The sequence below is a fragment of the Lactuca serriola genome, chromosome 5, assembly GCF_051521515.1.
Source record: "Lactuca serriola cultivar US96UC23 chromosome 5, Lser_US96UC23_V15, whole genome shotgun sequence".
In the NCBI taxonomy this organism is placed as follows: domain Eukaryota; kingdom Viridiplantae; phylum Streptophyta; class Magnoliopsida; order Asterales; family Asteraceae; genus Lactuca; species Lactuca serriola.
In genome coordinates, this window is record NC_136412.1 from 244,555,587 (window position 1) to 244,567,416 (window position 11,830).

Consider the following 11,830-nt stretch of genomic DNA (forward strand, 5'->3'; position numbering starts at 1 on the left):
TCTAAGTACCAAAGATGCTCCTGACCCTGCAGTGCTGAGAAACTAGTTAGAACACACTGACCCATTCGAGGATGGGTCATTCACAAAGTTATTTGATAATAGATTATAACACTCCTTAGGAAGACAGTTTAAAGAATTTGACTTAAGAATCCATTTTTCATTTCTAACTTTAATATTATCAGCTCTTAAAGATGATTTTATCAAATGAACATTCACTAATCTTATGAGAGGTATCACCACATCTGTAACAAACTCTAGTACCAAAGTTCCTCTTGGTGAGCAATTTTTTTGAATTAACACATTTTGACTTGTAAGATTCACCAAGAGAGCTTTGTGTCCTTTTGTTCATTATTGAATCACAACTGAATTCAGTGTCAGACAGATTATGATCAGTGATAGACGATGAGCTATCATCAGTGTCTGGTTTGGACTTGTTCACAATTGCATTGCAGTCAGGAAAATGCTTAAGTTGTTCATGAACAGCATGAAACACTCCATTTGAGATAGGAAAGGCAATAATATTCTCAGTGAGTGGAGTTGGTCTTACAAGATGTGCAGGGTAAGAGGTTGGATCAATCCCGGTAATTTCAACATTACACTCAGTAATACCATCAGAGTTAGTAACACAGTATTCATCAATTAAACTCTGATTAATAAAAGAGTTACTGACAAACTTATTTTTGAAATTGTTTTTCATCTCATTCATGGAATAAAACTCAGATTCCTTTTCTTGTGATTTAAAAACTTTTTCAGCTTCTGCAAAATTACCCCCAAGAATTTTCTCACATGAATGTGGAATTTGAGCAGAAATAATATAATTGGCATTCTTATGAGATTTTGCCCAAGTATGAAGCACAGTTTGTTCTTTGATCAAAAAAATTTTAACATTGTCAATTTCAGCAGACAAAGATGAATTTGACAAACTAGTGATTCTAAGATTTTCCTGAGTGGAATCAATAAGGTTATTTTTCATGGATATTTCAGTTTTAAGAAGATCAAGTTGATTTTGTAAATCCCTTATTGTTTGATTCTTTTTAGAATTAATGACACCCAAATACTCAAACATTCTGATTTTTTCATTCATTGAATAAGAAACAAAGTTTTTAACCTGATACATTGAAGGAGAGTCAGTGTTGTGCTTCTTGGATTTTTCAACTGCATCAGACATATCAGCATCAAATGTACTTGTGCCTTTTTCAAGAAAATCCGTGTCTTCTATCTTTGCCATTAGACACTTGACTTCATCATCTGATGACTCCTCATCAGTCTTCCAATTTTCTTCTTCAGCAACAAGAACTTTATGTTCCAAGTTTTCTGCTTTCAGTTTCTCAATCAGCTTGTTGTACTTCTGCTTCCAGTATTCATCCGAGCTTTTGTTTTTTTTTGTTTACATTCCTTTGCAAAATGATCAGTGCTCCCACAGTTAAAACACTGAGCCTTCCCTTTCTTATCAGCGCCATGCTTTTTGTTAGCATCTGATCCTTTTGAAAACTTTCCTCCCATCTTCTTCTGAAACTTTGAGAAGTTTCGACCTGATTTCTCAAAAGTCTTTACAATCAAAGCTGCACTAGCCACAACTTTTTCAAGATCATCAGTGTCAGTTTTAGAGGAATCAGTATCTGAATTACTTTCAGTGTCTGAATCTGACACTAGCTTTTTGTTTAAGAACAAAGCTACAGATGATTCACACTGAGAATCTTTCATCAGTTCCTTTCGTTGAAGCTTGGATTCTTCATAGTATCGAAGATTTCCATAGAGACTTTGTAAGTCCATAGTGTTGATCTTCTCACTGTTTTTCAGCACATCAACATGGTTCTCCCAACCTGCACCCAGAGAATCCAAAAACTTCTGCACTAGAACAGTTCTATGCTTCAACTGATCTAATCTCCGTAAATCATTAACAAGAGTATTGAATCTGTTAAAGGTTTGAGTCAAGGTTTCACCTTTCTTTGCAAAAAAATGTTCATACCTTCTGTTAAGATCATTTATTTGAGTGGCCTTGACTTCTTCAGTGCCTTCAAACGATACAGTCAAAGTATCCATCATCTCTTTCGCTGAGATGCGGTTCTGAACCAACCCAAAGATATTATATGGAAGAGCGTAGCTGATTGTAGCACGAGCACGAACATCTAGACCATGTTTTCTTTTGTCATCTGCCGTCCAGTTTTCTTTAGGTGTTTTCTTCATAGTACCATCAGGAACATTATTTTTCAGAGGCTAATACATCGGGACATATGGACCATTTTCAACTATGTCCAACATATCTTCATCTACTGACTCTAAAGCATATAGAGCCTTTATTTTCCACATGGCAAAATTTGTTTCATCAAACGGAGGAATTTTAGCGGAAAGATGATTTGATGAGTTCGACGAAGAGGAAGATGAAGCCATTTGTTTGATAAAAGAAACCTGTTCTGATACCAATTGAAAAGGCCTTAAGATCAATCAATTTATCAAACAATAACAGTAAATAAGAATAAGAGGAATTCACGAAGAAAAGCTTTCACTAAGAAGGATAATCTCACAAAGAGATTATCGTGTGCACAAAGCAACGATTAGGGTTTGTGAAAGATATGCCTTTCACAAACCTATACAAAAGATTATATACTGCTATTCTAGACAATCCCTACAAATCAGGGATATGCCGGCTAACCATGGAAACAAGATAAATACAAGATCTGATACAATACACTGACTAAACTATAACAAACTGAGCTGTTGAAACGATGATGCTGACACTGAGATATGCGTTGATGCTGAGGTCTGTTTTAAACATTATCATATTTCAAGGTTTGACCTTACAGGTTTTCAGGTAACCGGTCAGTAAAGCCCTTGAATTTTCAAAAATATTCGGATTTATCCTTAAGTTTTTCAAATATGTTCGGATTTACCTTTACCTTGATTGTTGTTATTATTATTATTATTATTATTATTATTACATTTTTAATTGTATAAAAATATTTTATACATATATTTTTAAATGTATAAAAATATTTCATACGTTTTTAGTACAATTTTATACATATTATTATTATTATTATTATTATTATTAAATGTATAAAAGTATTTTATACACACATTTTTAAATATATACAAATATTTTTACTAATATAAATATATTTTAATATATATATATATATATGTATATATATATATATATATATATATATATATATATATATATATATATAGCCCATGTAAACCTGTAGAAATGTATTTATACATCTTTATATGGTTTTTGCAAAATCTGAAGATATTTTTTACTTTATCAAGTTTTTTTCTGTTCAATTTAACAATTATAGATGAAGATTTAGGGTTTTCAAATGTATATAAATACTAAATACAAGTACATATATTTTTAAAAATATATCTGTATTAGTAAAAATATTTTTATACGTTTAAAAATATGTGTATAAAATATTTTTATACATTCAAAAATGTATGTATAAAATATTTTTATCCAATTAAAAATGTAATAATAATAATAATAATAATAATAATAATAATAATAATAACAACAATCAAGGTAAGGGTAAATCCGAACATTTTTTACAAACTTAAGGGTAAATCCGAATATTTTTTAAAATTCAAGGGTTTTACTGACAAATTAAACAAAACTTCGAGCTTTACTAGATATAAAACACGTCTAAGGGTAAAACCGACATTTTTGTGAAAACTTAAGGATTTTATGTCATTTTCTCTTCTACAATATACGGGTGATTTTGTGCTTTATCCACCTACTCAGAATAGTTTTTAAGCATCACCTACATTTTCAATGATTCATACATCAACATACATCTTCTTAAACTTAATATTACGCCGCTAAATGAAAAAAAAGTAATTAAATAAAAAAATAAAAAAAAATTATGAAGCTACGATACTAGCTTGGACCGTTAATCTTTTAATTTGTCATTGTCTCAAAATATCAAAGACTTTATATTGACGAGCATTTTATTGTTCAAAATATCAAAGTTTATAATTCCGTTTATAGTTAGGAGGTGTTTGGGAGTTTTTTTAAATGATTTATTAATTTTTAGCTTTTCAAAAAGTCAATAAGTTAAAAATGTGTTTGGTGAAGACAGACTTTTAGGCAAAAAAATAATTTTCCAAAAAGACAGGAATACTTGGCTTTTCCAAAAAGTAAATAAGAAGTTTCAAATGAACTCTCAAACACGCCTTTACATCACAATCATAGTCGACTTCTTTATAAATTTATAGTTCATCTAATAATGATTGAATTCTTAAATGTTTTTTAGATAATTCGGCAAACCATGAGTTGTTGATACTCATAAAATCCATGGTTGATCTCGAAGAAAACTAGACTTTGAAAGCTAAGGCTTGTGTAGACCAGCCCAATACTAGTTTAAGCTTAGACAAATAATGATCAAAGATAGATTTGGAACCGGTAAAGACCAATCAAATCTTGAAATTGGTATCAACTTGAGAGTTGAGACTACCAGTTTAGACTAGACATGGACTCTTCCATCCTAGACTAGTCCAATCTCGATCGGTAAAAGACCAATCAAATCTTGAAAATGGGTATCAACTTGAGACTAGCGGTTGAGATTAGCTAGTGCTTTTTGTCCGGAAAATAAAGAGAGATTATTTTTTGGGTTCCATGAGTATTTTAGGCTTTAAGAAGGCTGGTAACTATTATTCATGATTTTAAATGACAATAGATTGTTTCAGTTTTAAGAATCAATTTTTTTTAGGGTTTCATGACTTACATCTAAGATATGTTATTTAGAGTTATGATAACTTTACCGGTTCTTTTACTTTATACTTAGAATATTTTCATGTGAGTTTGATGTCGATATACCTTTAGATATAAGAGATACTTTAAGGTGGCGTTTGTTTTTCGGAAAAAATATTTTTTTTCTCTTGTATGTATGCAAGCAAAAAGAATTTTCAATGAAAAAGTGTTTATTTTTTTGGAAGATAAAAAACATAAAAATGTCATTTTAACCTCTTTTAGAAAGGGAAATTGACTTATCATGGTAATTACATTTTTTTTATTCACATTTGGATAATTACATTTTCTTTTTTTATACACATCTAGGTAATGAACTTATTGGAATTGTTCACATATGATCATTATGACCGGTTGAAGCAAGTTACAGCTTACGTGACATATATGTGGCAATGATAATTACCTAGGAGGGTAATGAACTATTGATCTTTTACACATATAGGCAATTTTTTTTTACATTTAACCATCCAACTTTTTGAAATTGTTCATATAACACCATTATTTCATAAATTTAAATCGGTAGTTAAAGTCGTTTATCCAACTTGTTGAAGTTGTTCACATATTACTATTTCTGGAAAACGAGACACTGGGTTCGATTTGACACAAGAACACCATTTGTTTTTCTTAGGGCGGGGATCGAACCAAACGATTAAACTTTTATTTTACGATTATTACCATAATGGAAGCTTGAGATCACTCCTCCATTGTGTTGGGACTGGGAAACAAGGAGCATGGTGGCTGACTAGGTACATGGTTTAATAAGTAGGAGAGTGGGAGCCAACTAGGGTTTCTGGTTTTGGTCTTGTGTAACAAGTCTAGCAAGCGTAAAATCACTAAGGTAGGGTTGTAGGTTCAGACCCAATAACACATGCATGACTTTCACATCTCCATGTAAATTAAAGAGGAAACGATCATGATGTAGATACACGAGAGCATGAGCCATGCCTATTATAACCTCGTACCTAGTCTTCCACTTTGCTCCTCATTTCCCAGTTCCTACACCATGGAGGAGCAAGCTCAAGCTTCCATTAGGATAATCATTGTAAAACATAAGTTTAATCATTTGGTTCGAAGTCACCCTAAGAAACAAACGATGTTCTTATGTCAAGTCGAATCAAGTGTCTCGATTTCAAAAATAATGGTATTATGTAAACAACTTCAACAAGTTAGATGAACGATTTTAACTACTGATTTAAATTTATGAAAAGATTGTATTATGTGAATAACTTCAACAAGTTAGACGAATGATTTTAACTACTGATTTAAATTTATGAATAGATGGTATTATGTGAACAACTTCAACAAGTTGGATGGTTGAATGTGAACAAAAAAGAAATTGACTAGATGTGAATATAAAAACATTGTCTAAATGTGAACAAAAAAATTACCCATATATGAGTAAAAAGAAAAGATAATTACCATGTTAAGTCAATTTCCTTTCTAGAAACCAAAAATAGTTTTTGTTTATGAAAGACATTTCTAACCATTAGGTTTTAAATTTGTCATCTTTTTCAATTTGTTTTTTTTTTCTTATTTAGAAAAATAAACTAAAATCACTTTTAGTTTCAGTTAATTTATTTGTCAATTTCGAACATGTTTAATCTCTGATCAATTAGCGAAACTAGGGATGAGCATATGGATCGGGGAACCGGCGGGAACCAGAACCCGATGGAACCGGTCGGGCCGGGACCAGGATGTTATTTTTGTGGATTTTTGGAAACGGGAACCAGTAGGAGCCAGAACCGATATAACCGGAACCGGTAGAATCGGCAAAAACCGGAACCGTATGATGCTATTTTTCGAGGACCGGTTCCAACATTTGAAGACACGACAAGAACCGGTAGTAACCGGGAACCGGTAGAACCGCAGGGCCGGTTCGGTTCTTGATTTTGGCCGAAGCTGGTTCCCGAGTCAGGTCCGGTTCGGTTCAGTTCCGGTCAGTTTGGTCTTTTTGTTCATTTAGGATGAAACATAAAACTGAGCTAAAAATATAATTTATCCAAATTTAGATGGTATCAAGGTCATTGATTGTCTTATTTATAGAATCTTATTATTATTTTAATAGCACAATCTTTTTATAATAAAAAATATTTTACCTTTTCAAAAACAAACACCACTAAAACAAAACATATAAAACAAACACCACTAAAACAAAACATATGAAACCGGTCTTTTTATTCAATCATTTGTAATTTAAATCATACTTTTTGTATCTAAGAACTCATCTATGAAATTTGGAGTGAAAATCCATGTATCAAATCGTATTAGGCTTCAAGAAGAAAGATTAATCATTGATTATAGTGTTAGGCTCCAAGAACATTAGTAATCATGATAATGTATTAATAATTATTGTGTGTTGATGACTTGATGTGTTCTTCCAAATCTGAAAATGGGCCAATCGGGCTCGAACTTGGGCTGGATTTCTGCATTAATAGATAACCAAACCATTTGTTGAGATCCAAAGTGCAAAGGGGAAGGTAGGTGGTCGATATGAAGGTGGGGGCCAACTCCATGTATATATATAACAAAAACAAACAAGTAACAACTATTGATATATAATAAACATGGGGTTGACCCCAACCATTTATGCCTAACCAGAAATCTTGTCAAACTGTTCCATTCATTTAATTCTTTTCATACAAAATCAACTACTACTTGAAATTTGCAACCTGTCTATGTCCATGACCTTCACACACATGATCATACATCCATTACATTAATATCATCATGCTCATGCCCATATGTCCATCATTACTAATATTTCATTCCCCTCTTAACAAAACATAACATGTTCATCATATATATCTTTTCTTTCCCTATTTCTTATTACTCAACACACGTATAACAGAGAAAAGTTATCCAGACAAACACTTTATCGAAAAGTTAAAGAGAAAAAAATAAAATAACACCTTAGTCAAACAATCTTGGATTCTTGGATACATATATAAGAATGAATGAAATTATCAAAAGCAACAAAAAGATAATACATAGGAAAAGAAGATTAATTAATGGGTGAACCCGTACCCAAACCCAAACCCAAACCCAAACCCAAACCCGAACCCAATAAAAATAACATAAAGAAACATGAATAAAGATATAAAGCACATAAAATGTATACTCAAGCTACACAACTTACCATTATTTTTACCCTTTTGACCATTTTGCAAGATTATACCCTTCCAAGGATTTCAAGGCCTTCAGTCCTACAAGACATGATTTTGCGAAATACTTCTCTAAGTTGGCGTTCCAGAGGATCCAATCCATTCTTTAATGCATTACAAACTAAAGACGCCTCTTGAATTCCCATTTGCACTTCTTCTTTCTGTTCTTCAGTCAATGGAAATTGATGAATGGAATCAACAAAATCCGTGATCAAATGAATTGACTTTTCCATTTGGGAAATCTCTTTAAGAAGCCCAGCACTGTTCTTGCGTTCGCGTTTCTTGGATTCGTCCATGATTCGAATGTGAAGAAGGTTTAATGGAGTCCCCCATGAGAATTGTCTTGGAATAGATAAATGGAATTGGAGATTCCGATCTTGGCATGGAATTGCAGCCACCAGAGCCCATAAAACAAACATCAGAACAAAACCCATTGTGTAAACGATTGTAGCTAAGCCATTAGTGGCAGAAATTTCATGGGGTTTAGGTGGGAGTAATCCATTAGCTATTGACTGAAGTTGCTTACTTGCTGACCATGAATTAGGGACACTCCATGAAAGTGACCTTGAGTGTCCTGCTTTTTGTTGATTGTCTTTATTCCCTTTGTTTAGGCGCCCAAAAGATCGGTTTCTGGTTGAAAAAACGGATGCAGATTCTTTATTTTCATCGAGCATGATGATGGCTAAATCAGTCAAAGCTTTTTTTGCACGCCTAAATTGACCTTCAATTATCACGTTTCTTGGTTTTGAATCGAAAGCACTTGAAACGATTTCCAAATGTTTATACCAAAGTCGAATCTTTTCAAGTCCATCACGGATAGCATTACAGATGTCGAGTGCCCTGATACTTCTATCGAAGAATTCTGTTAGAAATTTATCTAAAGGGGGTTTTGAGAGATTTGCTTCGTGGGTGGAAAGAATGATGTTGAAATCTTCTTGACAAGCTATGAAAGCATCTAATAATTTGGATACCCAATTGAGAGAAAGTAGTTCATCGGGAGAAGCTGCTGAAAGGGCGCGGAATTGGCGGAAGACTTGGTGTTCAAATGATCCGAGTTCACAATGGAATTCAGAGCTGGAATCGCTGTTGACGTCCATGGAATAAACTTGATTATGATCGTTTCCAATCCCCATTATTGAACGGCGAAAGGTCCCGAAAGGCATCGCGTAACCACTTGTCGTCGGCATCTCAATAGAACAGGAATTTTCCACTTGTCACTCGATTACTGAAAAAACCCTCCTGTCGAAATCAAATTTATCATCTCCAAATAAAATTAATATACACTACTTCGAACTCGAACTCGAATTCAAACTCAAACTCAACTGCAAGCAACCCTGAGGAAAACATTTCGAATTCAATCAAGTTAAATTACGATAGCAGTTGTTGAGAGTCTATTCAGCGAATTAAACAAATTTATCACTAAAAAACCCTAAGATACCAAACTCCCTGCACACAATCGCTAAGAAGCCACATGCAATTAAAGACTATTAATAATGAATGTAACAACCGGAAATGGAAGAATTTGGAGAAATCCAGACGAAACTAGAGAATGAAATCGTTGAATTGACTTAGGTTGAAGTAGGATTAGAAGAAGGAAAGTACCTGTATGAAGCTTCCAAAGATAGAGGGAAAAGAGGAACCCTAGCGAAGCCTTCTTACGAGTTCCGATACCATATTTTTTGAAGAAGAGTAGAGAAGGGAGGTTTTGCTTAAATGGAATACAAAGGACTGTAAACGTTTCAAACATGGAAAACCCAAAGACCAAAGTAACAAGCGGACATAACATTTCAACTCATTGTCAGATAAATATAATAATATTAATATTTATTCATGTATCATATCCAACAATATTTTATCAAATTATTAAAAGTTCTCCAACAAATGTGAATTGTTGTGACGAAAGACAAAAGTAATTTATTATTGATATATTCTAATTAAAATTGACAGTTAATATTTTAACACTTTCTTGATGTTATAAAGTTCATAACTCGTATAAAACAAGATAACACTATTAGTTTAAGTATTAAGGGCTTTCAATCAAACATCATTTTTTTTTTCGTTGATAATTACTATTAAAAAAAAGGTAATGACTTGAGAGGGTAACATACTATTGTTTTTTGTCACATTTAGTCATTAATTTTTTTTTCCGTATTTTAATAGACATTTTACTTGTTGATTCGTATAAAATTTCCCCTTATGACTGATATTAGACGGTTTCAACGGTTGAATCGGTCTAATATAGATTTTTTATCCTAGGTGGCCAATGAGGTGGCATGTAGGCCCCGATTTTGCCTCCCCTCCTCATTAAAGTTAAGAGTGAAGTCTCATTTCGTCCTTAAATACGATTAGGGCACAAACTCTCATTAACCCCTGATTTTGTCTCCTTCAATCTTCAATCGGTCTCTATAATGGCTTCATCACAATGTCTCACTGATCAAAACTTCATTGTAGTGGATTTCCACTATAATGGAACATTTGCACCCAACCCCATTAGTATTCTTTGATCCCGACAGACAATCAGTGCGAGATGTTGACTTCAGTGCATTTGAGTATGAGGAGTTCATGGAATTCCTTCACAAGTTCACCAGAAGTAGAAGCAAAGGCATTTACTTCTGCCTTCCACAAGAGTCTTTAAGTCAAGGAATTCATACACTAGTGAATGACGGTGATTACAAAGAATTTTTAGATTTGGTTTATGCAAATGAGAGGAGATCAGGAGAATGAATGTGTATGTGGGACCACTATAATGAACCAATCTTCGAATGGATTGAGGAAGAGGAAAATGAAGATCAAGACTACAGTTGTGAAGAGGATGAAGACTCAGTCTTGTCGGATACTTATTATGTTGACCATGAAGAAGATGATGATGAATATCCATTCCCAGCCAACAAAACTATGGGTGATAGGTTATTAAACAAACTTTGTCTACATACAGTAAATGTAGATGATCTATATGAAGATGTTGAATATGTTGAACCTCAATACCCTGTGCATGATGATAGACAACCATGGAATCAGATGAAACCACTGTTAGGTATGCGATTTTCTAACCCTGATGAGCTTAAAAACATGTTGAGCAACTATGTAGTTGCTAATGGATATGATCTTTGGTTTGAAAAAAAATGACTCCCAAAGGTTGTTAGTTAGTGTTGCAAAAAAAAAAAGTCACCTACTTGTCCATTTAGACTTTGGGCCTCTTGGATGACTAAAAAGAAGATTTTTCAAATAAAATCTCTAGTTAGTGAACATAATTGTAGCAAGGTGTTTAAGTTTGGATCCATAGTAACCTATAAGTGGTTAGGCAAACAATTTATGAGTGAAATTATAGAGAAGCCAAAAATGAGTGTTAAGAAGATGAAAGCTGAAGTTTCAACAACATTCAATATAAATGTGAGTGTGGGGCAATGCAGAAATGCAAAGAAATTTGCATTACAAGAAATTGAAGGAACTCTAATTGAACATTATGGGAGATTTATAGTCATATGGTCATGAAATTCTAAGGACAACCCCTGGGTCTACTGTGAGGATGGATGTAGACATCATGCCAGATTCCACAACTTTGTTTTCTAAGTACTATGTCTGCTTTAAAGCTATAAGTGATGGTTGGAAGGAAGGGTGCATGCTTGTGATTGGCCTTGATGGCTGCTTTTTAAAAAGTATTATTAGGGTAGAAGTTTTGACAGTTATAAGGAGGGATGCAAACAACCACATCTACCCTATAGCATGGGTTATAGTTGGAGTTGAGAACAAGGCCACATGGAAGTGGTTCATAGATATCCTCATGGATAACATTAATGGTGGTCTTGGTGCAGGCATTACCCTTCTTTCTGATGGACACAAGGTAAGCATTGGTTCATATTTATACATCTGTTTTTATGCATGTTTCACTAATTTTGTTGTTGTTGTTATTTGTAGGGGT

The 11,830-nt window shown here is 33.3% G+C and overlaps 1 pseudogene across 3 annotated transcripts; it reads right to left on the reverse strand.

Moving 5' to 3' along the window:
- Positions 1-7,628: 7,628 nt before the first annotated feature.
- LOC145053890 (protein BYPASS1-LIKE pseudogene) lies at positions 7,629-9,680 on the reverse strand (annotated as a pseudogene). Of its 3 annotated transcripts, none has more exons than XR_013684622.1 (2): positions 9,514-9,680; positions 7,629-9,136 (listed from the first exon to the last, which is right to left on the reverse strand). The product of XR_013684622.1 is annotated as a protein BYPASS1-LIKE pseudogene, transcript variant X3 (transcript). The 3 variants fall into 3 exon arrangements; XR_013684621.1 differs by having other exon boundaries at positions 7,629-9,150; XR_013684620.1 differs by having other exon boundaries at positions 7,629-9,245.
- Positions 9,681-11,830: the final 2,150 nt, after the last annotated feature.